General features: G+C 41.9%; 1 protein-coding gene across 2 annotated transcripts in view; it reads right to left on the bottom strand.

Annotated features, from left to right (window-relative positions):
• calcrla (calcitonin receptor like receptor a) overlaps positions 1-17,144 on the bottom strand; it is a 152,575-nt gene that overhangs the window by 118,349 nt on the left and 17,082 nt on the right. The window lies entirely within an intron of this gene.

Genomic DNA, 17,144 nt, shown 5'->3' with positions numbered 1-17,144 from the left:
GTGAAGAACGGTTTAGAAGACTCACTTATCTATTGCTAAAAAAAAAGAGTTGCAAATGTGGAGCAAAGATCCCTGATATTACTAAATAATGTCCCCTGACTGCTCACATTGCAAGGTATGGCATGTCTTCAAGTCTGTTTGGACATGCTCTACTCATTGGGTCCACTCTTGCAGGAAAATGGGGAAAGCAAAAGGGGGTATTTCAAATTAGAAACAGATGGTGAAAACCAGTCGTAATGTTGCTCACAAAGCAGCATGTCATGAAACTGCACAGGCAGATCCCAAGGACCACTGCTTGTAGTTGCGTCATTGACTGTAGCTGAAATAATGGTGTTTACTTTTCCATTCAAGGGAATAAACATGCAGGATATAGCCTTTGTGGGCCATTCAGCAGGCTCGTTGCACCGATACTGATATCCACACTTTGTTATCTTCTGTGGATGTCTGAACTACCTGAACAAACAGCTATTTTTCCCCTGCCAGTGAAGCCTTTTGAGTACATCCAGATGGGAAATGTATGTGTCTTATGGTCATTTTAACTGATTGAGTTTGAAACCGATAAATCAAGTGGTCAGGGGACGAGATAAGGTGGAGCAAGTTCAGTCTGTGTTTCTCTATAAGATGTGTTGACATCAATATAGTTACATATTTTGAATGCAATAACACCCTGTATGTAGTGTAGTGTACAATCTCTAAACTTAATACACTTTTCAGAGCTTTACTACCCAGGACTTAGTCACTGTGTACATTGCTGATGCAAGTTGCCATCTTTCTCTATCCTGAGATCACAAGGTTTAACTAAAATGTTATCATAACAATCAAATCACATAATTTAGAAGAAGCACCTCATTTATGTATTCAACACCCACTTTTATCTAGTCAAGTCAAGTCACATTTATTTATATAGCGCTTTTCACAATACAGATTGTATCAAAGCAGCTTCACAGTGATAACATGAAAGTAGCACAACACAGACCAACAACATTGCTAAACACTAAATAACCCCAACTGAGCAAGCTCAAAGCAAGCCAAAAGCAAGGCGACAGTGGCAAGGAACCAAACTCCATCAGATTGGATGGAGAATCTGATGGAAAAAACAAAATATCTGTGGGAAATGTTTTTTTGTTTGTTTGTTTGTTTGTTTGTTTTTTTAATCACACAATCAGAGTGTTTAAATAATCAATCAATCAATCAATCAATCAATCAACATGGTTAATTTCTACAGGAAATTTAACTTGATAAATAAGGAAACAGCACTTCCATATTTTTTTCTTGTAGTAATAGTTATTACAGTATGTATGTGGGTGTGAGGAATAAAATCTGAATTATTATTACTATTATGAATTATTGCCATTTGTTTGTTTCCTAGTTTTAGGTCAATCTTGGCCACATAGTAGGCTATTAGTGTTTTCCCTTGTTTTATATAAACGATAATGAAACTCTTATGATAACTAGTGTCCACACCAATGGCCAATCATTTTCTGTTTATTCTAGCTTGTATTGTAGTTTTGTTTTAACATAAACGCAATGCACACTTTTAAAGTTGGATGGAATATGACTGACTATCACTATGTTAAAATGCACACTCATAATGAGATTATAATGAGATTTAGGTTAAACTGCAATAAAAGTCCCTCATGTTTCCCTCCCACAAAACTTTGATCAAATTGATGCAATTAAGCTCATAATCATAGCAACCATAATGATAGTAAAATATGTGGTGTATGCCCCATTTAACAGACATGTGTAAATACTTCAATCCCATCTATTTCACTCTGAGCAAAGTGTGCATTTGCTTGTGATGACATTGTCATGCGTACATTCATAAACATGGCAATAAAGAAAAACACATTTTTGGGGTGCTTGAGAAACTGAGTTCATGTTGACAACGTTGCCTGACATGACTATAATCAGAGACAATTTATATAGAGACATGCCACTTCCTCGATAAAACTATAGGGAAAACCCGTAACACCAAAGATGGCAGTTGTACGCACATATCCCTCCCCTCCCACTGGAAAGTCAATCATTTGCTTTTAACAGTCAAGCTGGGAAATATGTAAGCCTATTGTCTGGTTCCACTGACGCATGCGCATAGTTGAGGTTTGTAACAGGGGAAAATACGTTAATATTTGAAAAGGCGTCAGATTTGATATGCAGTGTATGTGTGCGTTGTGTAAATGTCAGACATCCCAAGTCTCCCTGAAGTTCTGGGAGTCTCCCGAATATTGAGAGCGGCTCCCTGATGCCCACAATATTAGTTCAAATCTCCCAGAATCTAGAGCGAGCGAGCAAGAGCGTGCACATAATGTGCTTCAAACCGCGTAGCGCGCACACATCAAAGCAGGATAGAACCATTGCGCATATAGTAAAAGTGTAACCTGTGTGGAAAAAGGCGTTTTAAACCTTATTTTGGGGCAAAGTCATCAAACTTTTTCAGCGATTTTTATCATATTTTACTGCTGTTTCTATACATGCAGTTTTTATGTACCGGTGACCAGTGAAAGTGCAGATCTGACTCTCTGCCAATTCATTTAGATAGGAGCCTGGTCTTGTTAGTCCGAAATAGCTGTCCAGAGGCGTTGCCAAGATGGCAGCCGAGTGGCATGACTTGCCTAAAAGGACTTTGCTATAATGCAGTATATTTGTGGTCGGAAAACAACGAAATGAAGACACTTTTAGGCACACCACCGAAAAAAAAAAAATCAATAAATTCATAAATAAAGTGTTTTGCATTTGACGTTAATAGATTAAAACTGTGGCCAGTAACACGCTCACTTAATGTGAGTTGAGGTGTGTGAATAATGGCAGTAAAAAATAACCACAATTCTTAATTATCTGTGAAAAATCCTGATAATGAAAATTGCATGTAACAAGAGCGAAGAGGTTTACTCATCTCATATAAACATCTTAAGCCTAGTTCTCTTACGAGAGGTTCTCTCGTATTGCGTAAGCTAGCTTACGCTACGGGGAAGATTCATCTTTGCTGAGAAGTTGAAGCCAAAAAATTATTCCATAATTTTGTAATCATTGTCAACGCAGTATCTCTGAGGCAGACCATGAGCGGGCTAGCTAGCAGCTCATTGGTTCGCTCAGAGAGAATGCACGAACCTATGGGAGAGCGGTGCTGAGCCCGTGGCCAATGAGCGGACGGCGCTCGCTCATTGCGTCAGAGCCTGCCGAAAGGGGCGTGGCTACAGTGTATAAAAGTAGCTCTCCCAGGCTCGTTCGTTGATTCTTCATCATTCAGCGAGCTACACGCATCCGCTGTCCTGGGAAGAAGCCGCCGTCGTCGAGAAGGCATCTTCTAGCGAGCTCCGGAGACTGAGGAAGCCGGCTGTCTGCCACCTTCAGCCGTCCAGCAAGCTAGCGCCATCAGACGCCGTATCCTTTTCACTTATTCCATTTCACAAAAGAGCTCGAGCGTCTTTTTCAAGATGCCTCGAATTTCCTGCGGCTCATGCCGCTCTTCACTCGTGGAAGGAGACCGCCACCCCATCTGCGCTCTCTGTCTCGGAGTGGAACACGCAGAGCTCGCCCTCGCCAACGGAGGATGCGACCACTGCGAGGACCTGCCTCTGTCCTCCCTGCGGGCACGACTGCAGGCAGTCAAAACCGCTCCCGCGCCGCCTCTCACTTCGCCGCGGAAGAAAAAAACGCCGCTCCCAGAGGCTGCTGGAGCCCCCTGCGAATCCATGCGGGCCGCCGCCGCCGCCCACCGACCGCTCTCCCTCTCCGCCCCAGCCGGACATACAGTTGCCGCCGAGTGGCCGCTCTGTCGCCTCCGACGACACCGCGGATGACAAGGACTCCTGTTCGCTGCACGCTTCTGACAGCGAGGACTGGTCGTCGATTGGCTCTTCGACGAGAGAGTCTGCGGGGACTCGCGCCGGCATCGAAGAGGAACTATTGCGTCTCCTCTCACAGGCCGTCGACCGCCTGGGTCTCGAGGGGTCTCCTCCCCCCGAGCAACCACCGAACCGTATGGATGGTAAATTCCTGCACCGGCGCCCGGCCCCCGCCTGCAGCCGGGCTGCACCATTCCTGCCTGAGCTACATAACGAGCCCACTAAGTCCTGGAATGCCCCTCTTTCGGCTCGAAACCGCTCCGACGTGTCCGCCTCGCTGCGCTCAGTGGACGGAGCCGCCGAGAAGGGTTATACTGCCATGCCGCCCGTCGAGGACCTGGTCGCCGCTCATCTTTGCCCGCCCTCTGCTAGATGGCGTTCTTCCCCCTACGCTTCCTTCAAAAGCGTGCAGAGCGACCTCTACCTTTCATGCTCGCGCCTATGCTGCCGCCGGACAGGCCGCTTCAGCGCTGCATTCAATGTCAGTCCTCCAAGTGCTTCAGAGCGACATCTTGTGCGAAATGGCGAACAGCGGTAGGAACCCGCCCATCCTCTCGGATCTGAGAAGCGCTACGGACCTTTTCCTTCGCGCCACAAAAGCCTCCGCACAAGCCCTGGGGAAATGCATGGCCGCCCTCTGTGTCGCTGAGAGACACTTGTGGCTCACGCTTACCGACATGGGAGATTCAGAACGCGCCGTGTTCCTCAACGCGCCTATCTCTCCGACCGGCCTCTTCGGATCTGCCGTCACGGGCATCGTTGACCGCTTCTCCGAGGTACAGAAAGCGACCCAGGCCATGAACTTGTTCCTACCCCGCCGCGCTAGCTCTTCGGCAGGCCGCTCTCACGAGCCCCCTGCCAGAACCCCACATCAGCGCCCGCCTCAGCAAGCTCAGCAGCCCCAGCGTAGACAGGGCGGCCGCCCTCGCTCTCGTTCTGACAGCCGCCGCAGACAGCCTCCCCCCCTGGGGGCCTCGACCCAAGATCACGCTGAAGCCTGATCAGCAAAAGTCTGCCTAGCACAGCTGAGAAAAAGACGGCTCTCTCCCGCTGCGGCCGCACCGCCGTCAAAGCTTCGCCCTCTGTTAGTCCCCGTCTCCTCGCCGACTACAGTAGAGTTCACCGCCACAAACAAGCCGGTCTCCCTGCCCGCTTGCGAGCGACAAAAAGCAGTTTTCACGGCTACCCAGAGAGTTCACAAAAAGAGCTTAAAAGCCTCAAGTGTAAAAAATGTGCCCACAAGCATGTGTTCACGTATACACACAAGCACCATATGCCCCGGGTCTCACACAGAGCCCATTCTCACGGAGCGGTCACTAACCGCTCTAGTAGCAGAGAACATAAACACGCCCACGAGCCCATGCGCGTGTCCCCCCTCTGCTCGCTCTGTCACACGGCCCATAAACTCCTCTCTGAGTGTAAGTCCCGTTGCCACTCACATTTTAAGCGCGCCCACACTCAGTGTCCAGCCCGCTATGTGCAGCAACCAGGGCGAAAACGCCATTCAACCGCTAGCCGCATGCTGCGAAGCGTGGGAAGCCATCCCCGGCATCTCCCCATGGGTCTTAAGCATTATAAAGAATGGCTATCGATTACAGTTTCGTCGCTGCCCGCCACGCTCGCGCGTTCGGCTCGAATCCGCTGTCAGCCCAGCTGCGATGAACACGCTCCGCTCAGAAATAGCCAAGCTGCTGCAGAAGGGCGCAATAGAGAGAGTCCCGCCATCTATGACCGAGTCGGGGTTCTACGGCCATTACTTTCTTGTTCCCAAGAAAGACGGCGGCCTCAGGCCGATCTTAGATCTCAGGGCTTTGAACAAAGCGCTCATGAAGAGACCGTTCAAAATGCTCACAGTCAAGAAACTCCTTGCGCACGTCCGCCAGGGGGACTGGTTCATCTCTCTAGACCTGAAAGACGCCTATTTTCAGATCCAGATAGACCCCCATCACAGGCCATTCCTACGTTTCGCCTTCGAGGGTCAGGTTTACCAATATGCCGTTCATCCGTTCGGCCTATCCTTAGCACCCCGTACGTTCACGAAGTGCATGGATACAGCGCTTGCTCCCCTGCGGAGTCAGGGGCTGCGCATTCTAAACTATCTGGACGACTGGCTGATTCTAGCAGATTCCCAGACGGAGCTTCTGTCGCACCGCGCAGTTCTCCTCAACCATCTGAAAGCGCTGGGACTCTCTGTCAACTGGACAAAGAGCTCTCTCCAGCCCAGTCAAACTATTTCATTCCTTGGAATAGATTTGAACTCTATCACAATGACGGCTCGCTTATCCACACAGCGCGCGCGCCGTGTTCAGTGTCTAGCCGCCTCTTTTCGGATGGGTACCCACACATCCCTGAAATCTTTTCAGAGGATGCTGGGTTATATGGCCTCAGCCTCCGCTGTGCTACAGCTGGGTCTTCTGCACATGCGCCCCCTTCAACTCTGGTTAAAGAGCCGCGTAGCCCACCGCGAGTGGACTACGGGCCGCCAGATTATCAAGATTACTCAGACATGTATCACTGCACTGCAGCCATGGTCAGTAATCGAGTGGTTTCAGAGGGGCGTTACCATGGGAACCTTTTCTCGCCGAAAGGTCATCTCGACAGACGCATCCAACTCGGGTTGGGGTGCGGTCTGCGAGGGCTCACCGGCCGCCGGCCAGTGGTCGAGCCAGGAGAGTTCCCTACACATAAACTGTCTGGAAATGATCGCGGTCGAGAACGCGCTGCTGTTTTTCCTCCCGCGCATACACGGTCACCACGTCCTGATTTGCTCAGACAATACGGCCGTGGTATCTTACATCAACCGTCAGGGCGGGGTCAGATCCAAGAATCTCTTTCATCTGACGCGCCGCATCCTATTGTGGTCCCAGAGTCACCTGCTCTCGCTCAGAGCGACGCACGTACCGGGCCATCTGAACGACGGTCCAGACATGCTGTCCAGGAACCTTGTCTCCCCCGGAGAATGGTCCCTGCACACTCAAACAGTCCAAACATTGTGGCGCCCATTCGGCAGAGCGGAGATAGATCTTTTCGCTTCAGAAGAGAACGCTCACTGCCCGATATTCTTTTCAAAGAGCGAGGACGCGTTAGCCCAGGATTGGCCCCGCCGCCCGCTCTATGCTTTTCCCCCGATTTCTCTGCTACCGCAGGGCATTCAGAGAATCAGGGACTCACGCCACTCGGTGCTCCTCATAGCCCCGCGCTGGGAGAATCAGATTTGGTTCCCGGAGCTTACGCAGCTGTCACGGACAGCCCCGTGGCCCATTCCAATCAGAGCAGATCTCCTCACTCAAGCCCGCGGCTCAATCTGGCATCCCCATCCACAGCGCTGGGCGCTTCATGCATGGGTGACCAACGACTACGCGTCGAATTGCCAGAAGGGGTTCTGAACACGATCAAACACGCCAGAGCGGAATCTACCAGAAGCTCTATGCTGCAAAATGGTCTGTGTTCTCTAGATGGTGCACCGACAAAAATTTGGACCCACGGACGTGCGAGGTTTCGTCTTTGCTCGTGTTCCTTCAGGAGATGCTGGATAAGGGCAGGTCCCCATCCACTCTAAAGGTTTACGTGGCAGCCGTCACGGCGTTCGTTGAACCCCGGCGCGCCCAGTCTTTGGGCAAAGACGAGCTAATCATCCGCTTCCTCAGGGGAGCCAGAAGGATGAACCCCCCTCGCCCCCCCCCACGGTGCCGGTCTGGGATCTTTCTATAGTCCTAGAAGATTTAAAAGCCCCACCGTTTGAACCACTCGAGTCCGTGGAACTAAAATACCTCTCGCTAAAAAACGTTTTTCTGACTGCACTCGCCTCAGTAAAACGTGTGGGGGACATTCACGCGCTGTCTTCAAGCGCCACGTGCCTTGAGTTTGGACTAATGACTCCATTGTCATTCTGAAACCTAGACACGGTTATGTTCCGAAAGCGATTGGTACCCCCTTCAGGGCGCAAGTGATCTCTCTATCGGCGCTGCCTGCATCCGATAGCGAACGTGACGCTGATCGCCTCTGCCCGGTTCGGGCTCTCAGAGTGTACACTACACGCGTTGCTGCGTTCAGACGCTCGGAGCAGCTGTTTGTGTCGTTCGGCAAGCAAGCAAGCAAGCAAGCAAGATTTATTTATAGAGCACTTTAAATTCCCAAAAAATTGGGACACAAAGTGCTGTACAGTAAAACAATACATATATAAAAAAGCCCTACATAACCATAGAAGAAAACAATAAAATCAATCTAACCTAACCTGGATTATCAGTTTCATGACTGACATGTACAGTAAAACAATACATACATAAAAAGCCTTACACAGCCATACAATGAAACAATAAAATCAATATAACCAAAACCAAACCTGGATTTTCAGTTTAACTTATCAAAAAGCCAAAGAATAAAGATAGGTTTTTAGAAGAGACTTAAAAACAGGCAATGATGATGCCTGTCTAATGTTCAAAGGTAGATCGTTCCACAATTTCGGAGCTGCTACAGCAAAAGCACGGTATCCTTTTAACTTGCGCTTTGTTTTAGGCACATTTAGGAGCAGTTGGTCAGCTGACCTGAGAGAACGAGTGGGCCTATAGGGGTGTAGCAGCTCCGAGATGTAAGGTGGAGCAAGACCATTTAGACCTTTAAACACAAATAAAAGAATCTTAAAATGGATCCTATAATATATAGGCAGCCAATGGAGTGAGGATAAAATAGGGGAAATGTGCTCGTATTTACGTGTTCCAGTTAAAAGACGTGCAGCAGCATTTTGCACCATCTGAAGACGAGCAATAGAGGACCCACTGACCCCCACATAAAGTGCAGGCCGCACCAAGGGGTTAGCCGCCTCGAAACAGACACTATCTAGGTGGATAGTAGATGCGATTGCCTCTGCTTATGCCTCAAAAGACCTGCCTTGCCCACTGGGCGTCAGGGCTCATTCCACCAGAGGCATGGCCTCATCATGGGCATGGTCCTGCGGAATTTCCATTCACGACATTTGTGTAGCTGCGGGATGGGCCTCCCCCTCCACTTTTGTCAGATTCTATAATTTGGAAGTTCCCGCCTTACAGGCTAAAATTCTGGCGGTCTAGTACTATACAGCTCTCCTATAGGAAGCCGCACTATTGGGAGTCCTATCACAACCGGCTCGCCCCTTGTGTTTCCCCTATGTGCTTATGCATTATACGTTCACGGCCCGCTACGCCTGCCGCCTTTAGGGCGTTTTGCACTAGATGATAAGGGCCGCTATGCTGGCCGCCTTATTGTCTTCGTCCACTTAAAATTCCCCTGGTGTTTTTCTCCCCCTGGGATGTTTAGTGGTTACATAGCGCGCACGGCGTTGACCAGATGTTCCCGTAGGGTAAGCTAGCTTACGCAATACGAGAGAACCTCTCGTAAGAGAACGAATCGGTTACCTAACGTAACCTCGGTTCTCTCTAGATGAGGGAACGAGTATTGCGTTCCCGGCCGTGCTTGCGCCACCAGCGTTGTTTGTTTCAAAACCAACTATGGATTCTAAAGATTTGGATTAACGTTACATCAAACTAATAACATTGATGTCTTTTGTGAATTTTTGTTGTGTTTTATAGGAGAAAACGCTTAATGTGTCTCAAGGTAAATAAACTATTACAAAATGGTTGAACGAGTAACGTTAAAGAATGTATTTTTTAAGGTTTTATAGTGTATTGTTTAATACCATGCAGGCGAAACGAGCAAAATGTTAATATTTATGAGTATTATATCAATAAATGCGACTGAAAACTTCATTAATAAAACAGTGGAATGCAATTGAGTCAAAACATAATGCTACGACATTGATATGCATAAATTGTGATACGTACAATGTGTACATCGGTGGATTTGTTCATACGTAAATAAATTACGTTTTTGTGCTGTCAATACGTAAATATTTTACGTTTTAGTACTGTAAATACATCTGTATTATACGTTTCTGCGCATATAAAACGTAATTATATATACGTATGATAGAACGACACTTTACGTACAAATACATACAGTACGTATTCTCATGAGATCACGTTGTTCTATCAGCGCTACTGTACGTATTTGGAACCCTTTTTAAGGGTTTCAATAATAAGAACCCTAGGGTTCTTTGTAACCAGGAAAAAGGTTCTATATGGAAACTTTTGGGTTCATTCATTATCATTTGTTTTGTCCTTTCCGGATTAAATATTGCATCAAGACCCTAAAATGTATTTATGAATGCATGTGAATGATCACAAAATTCAAGATATGGGAGCTAGAATATATTTATATAATTTTATGTAGTTAATCAATATCACACGAAGACGAGTGCCATTTCAGTTTTTCTCCTCCAAAATCAGCATGAGTAAAATGTGGTATTCAGTTACTACAACAGTTTAATAAACAATAATTTAATTTAAACTACAAAATGTTGCAGAATAATGTAATATATGAATGAATAATAAAGAACCTTTGTGCCAAAAGCATTCTTTCTTTTCATTACAGAACTTTTTTTAGCATAAAAGGTTCTTTGGAGTTGAGTAAAGAAACCTATGCTTCATAGAACCGCAATAAACCCTTTTTTCTAAGAGTGTATATAAGTGATTGTATTTTTGCTCTGAACTAAATACATTTTGTGTTGTAGTCATTGTACAAGTTAAATAGTTCCCCCTTTTGAAATTCTTCATGTGTCTCATCAAGTGTAGAGCAATTGAGAATGAGCAGGAAATAATCAAGGGCTAAGTGCACGCACACTCCTCTGAGTAATGACCGATTATCTCCAACCTTACTCTTCCAAACGGAAATCCAATAACGCTTCCTTAAATTACACTGGTTGGGGCTATTAGTCATACGCAAAATTGATACCATTTCTTGCCAACATAAGGTCTAATAAATGACTGAGCGTTTCAAACTGTGCTGTGTGTGTGTTCCTTAATTCGGCGGAGCAGATCATCATAGCTTTATTAATCACATGTTAAGTCTGTTTTATTTATATGAAAAACCAGTAGTGAGTCCACTGTGATTTATTATTATTTAAATGATTTATTATCCACTATTTATTATTCTACAGCAAAGACTCTACATATTCTACAATATACTCTACAATTCAAAACTTTGGTGTGAGTAATATTTGAAGAAATCATTTATTCAGCTTTATTCAGCAAGCAAACATTAAATTGATGTGACAGTAAAGACTTAAAATGTTTCGAAACATTACTATTTTAAGTAGGCTATGCTGTTCTTTTGAGCTTTTTATTAATCAAAGAATACTGTAAAAAATGTATCACCGTTTTCATAGACATATTAAACAGCACAAATGTTTTCAACATTAAAAGTAAGAAGAAATGTTTTGTGAGCATTTTATCTTTTGTCGAGAAAGAAAAGCAGCCCTGGTGAGGGAAAAACAAAACAAAACAAAATATTGACCCTTAAAATTTTGAAGGGTAGTATATTAAATAAATTACATTTGTAAGTAATCTTTCTTTCTGCTTATCGCACACTTGTTTTGAATGCAGTTGAATCTAGTAAACATCCTACAGTGACCAAAGGATGTTTACTTGCTGAACACGTTCCTTCTAAGCTTATACACAATTACATTTTCCTATTTTCAGAATAACCCCAGCTTGCTCAGAACTCCCACAATGTGATCTGTGGAGATTAGACTTATCGGTCAGATACATGCTCGGTACGGACCCAGTGGCACGTCTGTTGATGTAAATTTGAACAAATTTGTATTAATCTCATTCCATTAGAGATGCAAATGTAAACATTGCTACTGTGCACTCAAGATAAACACTCCTTAAAATATTGGAATCCTAATGTATGTCTTTTATTTTCTTATTCTAATGTTATTCCAAACTAATAAGGTTTTAAAGAAAAGTGAGAAACAAAATCTTCAGAATTTCTCCTTGTGCTTTTACTTCTTTCTTAAGCATGTGTTGTGGGACAAACTATTACTGTCTAGAACCAAATGATTTAAGGTTGTGTACGCAACATGAAGATTTTTTAAGGTAAGTTTGAAAATTGACTGCATTCAAATATAATTGATCTAAACACATAACCATAAAGCATTTTCTTTCCTGAGAAGTGTTATTTTAGTATTACTTATGTACTGTTTGTTTATTATTATTTTAATATATTGTATGTATTCATATTTTGAATCAAGTATTATTTTTTACATTTTTATATTTTTACCTAATTTTAGATTTAGTAATTTTTTTTTCTGCTTTCATAATAATTATATTATATTAGTTACGGTTATTAGTATTAGTAATTCGTTTTTTTTTTTGTTTTTTTAATATTCCTGTTTCTTTAGTAATGCAACTTGTTTTATTTCAGTTAGTTGCCAAGTGCTTTTTACATTTAAACTTTATTCTTTTAAGTTTATAACTTATATAATTTGAGCTTCACAGTAGTTTGATTTTAGTTTACAATAACAACAGTGCTCCTAAGTGCAACAATTATTTCTTGTAACTGGCAACTCTTGCAATAAAAAAAAAAATCTGACAACAAGGCCATGATCTAGAAAGCAACAGCTGTAACGTGTCACCTGATTTGTTCATAACAGCCCCAAAAGCCCATAGGTGCAGTTCACTCCTTTACACACTTACTCCACAACTTTGTCAGGGCACCTCAAACCCTTAGATGATCTTTTCATGTCATTCCACTGTTGTGGATTTTTCTGTTAGTTGTAGCTGATGTGTACTGAAAATAATGCCTTGGGTACAACCAGATATTAAGCTTTACAGAGCGAATCATAATGAAGTCACATGTAGATGCTGGTGATTCTGTCAGAGTAAAAGCTGCTCTGAATTGTCTTGGAAGGTTTAAGTAGGTGGGTGGATTGTAGCACAAGATATTCGAAAATGCCAAGCTTTTACTTCCTGATACCCATGCCCTTCCACATCCCTGAACAACTATCCATCACATACTACAACAACTTATACGACATATACATCCAGGGATCATTTTTGTTAATGTTGCAAGTGAAATTTATGCAATCTGGATCATATTATTTTTCTTTGCTTAAATTTGTTCATGGTTTTAAAGTATGTTGGCATGTTGCACAACCTGTTCATGTTGGCAGTTTTATAATTTTATTCGCTTTTATTAGTGTAATAAATGAATTTTGTTCAAAATATTGTAGAGTTTGATTTTTTTTGTCTTTGATGTCAACAGTAATTTGAAGTATTTTTACGTTGTTAAAGATAAGAATGTTATTTATATTGCTATTCTAACTATTCACAATTATACAGTAAATACCTTTCAAAAGATTGGGGTCGGTAAAACTTTTCAAGTTTTTGAAGGAAGTATCTTCTGCTCAACAAGGCTGGTTGCATGTTTTTAATAAAAAATATTATATATTTTTAAAAGAACTGTTTTCCATTCCAATACATTAAATAGAATTCCTGTGATGCAAAATTGAATTTTCAGCATCATTCATCCAATCTTCAGTGTCACATGACCCTTGAGAAATCATTCTAATATGCTGATTTGGTGTGCAAGATTGTCATTAATGTTGAAAAACTGTTGTGTTGCTTAATATTTTTGTGTAAAATGTGAAAAAAAATGTCTGGCTTCTTCAATGAGAAAGTTAAAACAAACTGCATTTGAAATATGTCTTTGTAACAATGGAAAAGTAGGTGGTCTTAGCTTGACTTCGTCATACTCATATTCTAGTCGGAATGTGAGTCTGATACTGCTCCATAGGGCTTCGATTATGAGGCGTGTCTTAACCATAGACTGTAAAAAAATATGGACAATAGTGTCCGTGACGTCACCCATAGGTTTCTGAAGAGCGTTTTTGAAGCCTAAAGTAAGCGGGGCTGGCTGTCGCCATCTTGGCACCATGTCACCACTCGTCACTCCCGGATAAATTAAAATGGGCAAAGAGGCGGGTCTTGGGTGGAGCTGAGGTGCTAATGCATTATGCTACTGGTCTCGCGCTAAAGTGACAGCTGATTGAAGTAAAGCCAATAAAGTTCATGTTTTTGCAATTCGAAATATTATAATAGTTAAAAGACATAACTAAAAGTGAGACTGTGTATTGTGATGTATTATGATTCTGCTATAAAAATGTATTAGCATGCAGTAACTTACAATATTGCTCTGAGCTTGTGCGTGTGACAGTGATTCATGTCAGTCAGCATGGCGTCGCACGTTGAGAGGTTTAAAGAGGTTTATTCAGTCCATTTTAAGGTAACACTTTAGAATACGGTTCCTTCGTTAATGAATAACTACACAAGAACTAATGAGTAATACAATATTAACAATCTAGTAACTATTATTAACTAACAAGAAACTCTGATTAACGAACTAGTAAGTAATAGTGCACAGACGAAAGTGGTAGTTCACTATTAAGTAATCAATAACTACTATTTTTTTAATACTTCCCAGAGAACTACTGAAAAAGTTTATTAATAATCTAGTAACTACTATTAACTAAAAGAAACTCTTATTAACGAATTAGTAAGTAATAGCTCACAGATGAAAGTGTTACTAGATACTTCTGTGGGAATTACTAATTATTTGGATTCGTATTATAAAGTGAAGATCATTGGAACTAACTAGTAATTACTCAAGTGTTACTACATGATCTAGTCATGATTTGTGCAAATGTTTGAGATTTTTGGTGAACTTTAGTAACTTTTAGAAAATGTCTTTAGTAACACTTGAGTAATTACTAGTTAGTTCCAATGATCTTCACTTTATAATACGGATCCAAATAATTAGTAAGTAATAGCTCATAGATGAAAGTGTTACTAGATACTTCTGTGGGAATTACTAATTATTTGGATCCGTATTATAAAGTGAAGATCATTGGAACTAACTAGTAATTACTCAAGTGTTACTACATGATCTAGTCATGATTTGTGCAAATGTTTGAGATTTTTTGGTGAACTTTAGTAACTTTTAGAAAATGTCTTTAGTAACACTTGAGTAATTACTAGTTAGTTCCAATGATCTTCACTTTATAATACGAATCCAAATAATTAGTAATTCCCACAGAAGTATCTAGTAACACTTTCATCTGTGAGCTGTTACTTACTAATTCGTTAATAAGAGTTTCTTTTAGTTAATAGTTAGATTATTAATAAACTTTTTCAGTAGTTCTCTGGGAAGTATTAAAAAAATAGTAGTTATTGATTACTTAATAGTGAACTACCACTTTCGTCTGTGCGCTATTACTTACTAGTTCGTTAATCAGAGTTTCTTGTTAGTTAATAATAGTTACTAGATTGTTAATATTGTGTTACTCATTAGTTCTTGTGTAGTTAATCATTAACGAAGGAACCGTATTCTAAAGTGTTACCCATTTTAAAATCAGATTTTGGCTGCCTCTCAATTTCTCGAATGGGTTAAACCAAAGATATTATCTCAGAAGTTCAAGTTAATGCTCTAGAAATCCACACTCATTTAAGGGTGTGCATCTAAGTTACTGCATGGACGGAGAGAAAGCACTGAAACCTGCACTGAAATTTCATCTGACGGTACTTTTTATTTAACACTAAAAAGTTAAATAAGCATATCTGTACTGTGAGAGCATCAGTACCACATAAAAAGTGTGGTCTCTAATTCTATAGACATTTTTAGCAAAAAAAAAAAAATTGTCAAACATTTATTAACGTTAGTGCATGCGAGGAAAATAACAGGAAATACAGCGCTGGTTGTTCTCTCCATACCCGACAACAACAGAATCCAACAGCGTGGGCAAAGGTATAATGCATTAAAATATATGAAATAATACTGAAAAAAGCACAGACAAGGCATAGATGGCAAGTAGCCAACAGCAACTGCTGGAATTAGCTGAGAGTTACGCTAACAGACAACAGACAAACGGCTAGCAGTGACAGCAGCCGCAACCCACCTGTCACAAGTGTCCATGCCCTTAATTATGCAGGCTTAATATAATTTAAACGGATGAGTTGTACAAAAAAAAAAAAAAAAAAAAATCACCCCCCTCACAGTTGCACAAGAGCAAAATAAGCTATAAAGACCAAAACCACTTTTTACTCCAGGTTGTAAACATTTTTTATTTTTTTTAATGCTGTAATGTTGGGCACATTAACATGGGGGAGATGCAGATTTGACTCACTTTTGCAGCCTGCCTCAAGTGGTCAGTAGATGAATTTCAGTTTAATTCACCTTTGTATTGGTTTCAAGAGAGAGACAGGGATGTTGCCGCTTGGTCTTAACCGAACCAGGAAAAAAAAATTCTGCAGATTCTGCAGTCGCGCGCAGTTGCTATCCACCGACTGCGCTGATCAAAAATATGATGGGAAACCACTTGCCGACGACACAGCTTAAAGGGATAGTTAACTTTGAAATTAATATTTGATATGTTTTATCTTACCTCAAGGGCATCCAAGATGAAAGTGTCTTTGTTTCCTCAGTATTTTCAATTTTGATATTTTTAGGCCAAACCGTTCTTGTCTGTCAGTCATATAATTGAGGTCTATGGTCACCACCTCAAAGACCATGCAAACGAACAGTATTTATATCGTTTTTACCTCATGTAACCACAGCCGCGTCCAAGTGATCTGAGGGTGTGGACGCTTTGGTCTGCGCAAGCGCCGGAAAGCGCCAGAAGTGATACGTCACTCATTGTTTACACAGAGATTTCAGGAGCGTTACCTTTCACTGTGAAGATCTAAACATATTATTATTTAGATATAAAGGAAATCGCAATGGAAGACGATTTCGATATATCAATAGACAACGTTGAATTTTTTTTGCAACCGCGCGAGAGATCACTTCTGGCGCTTTCCAGCACTTGTGCAGACCAAAGCGCCCATGCCTTCAGATCACTTGGACGTGGCTGTGATTACAAGAGGTAAAAACGATATAAATACTGTTCGTTTTCTCACAAAAACCTCTCGTTTTGTGTCTTAGGCCATCAATGTGTACTTAAATTTACGAGTCATTAATTCATGTTTAATTTGGACTTCTCTGTGCATGCTCTTTGAAGTGGTGACCATAGACCTCCATTATATGACTGACAGAAAAGAACGGTTTGACCTAAAAATATCAAAATTGAAAATACTGTGGAAACAAAGATTTGAAAACTCCGATATCATGTTTTATGTGTATACATATGTTATGGGTGAATAAACTCTCTGACAGTGCGATATGGGTTAGTATGTGATGTCATTTTTATTAAAACAATATATAAAAACACATGTCTGTATTAAAGAAAAAATTATTGATAAACACATATTTGGAATGTAATTAAATAAAAAGTACTTTGGATGTCTTGTTCATTATATTTATTTTCATATAAAAGCAACAGAACTTAAATTACATCCAGTTTATTAGCAACACGTGCACGAGCGTGAA

Source organism: Pimephales promelas, chromosome 7, assembly GCF_988280905.1.
Source record: "Pimephales promelas chromosome 7, fPimPro1.hap1.1, whole genome shotgun sequence".
NCBI lineage: Eukaryota > Metazoa > Chordata > Actinopteri > Cypriniformes > Leuciscidae > Pimephales > Pimephales promelas.
The sequence above is the reverse complement of the archived record's forward strand: the minus strand, read 5'-3'. Positions and strand labels throughout refer to the sequence as shown.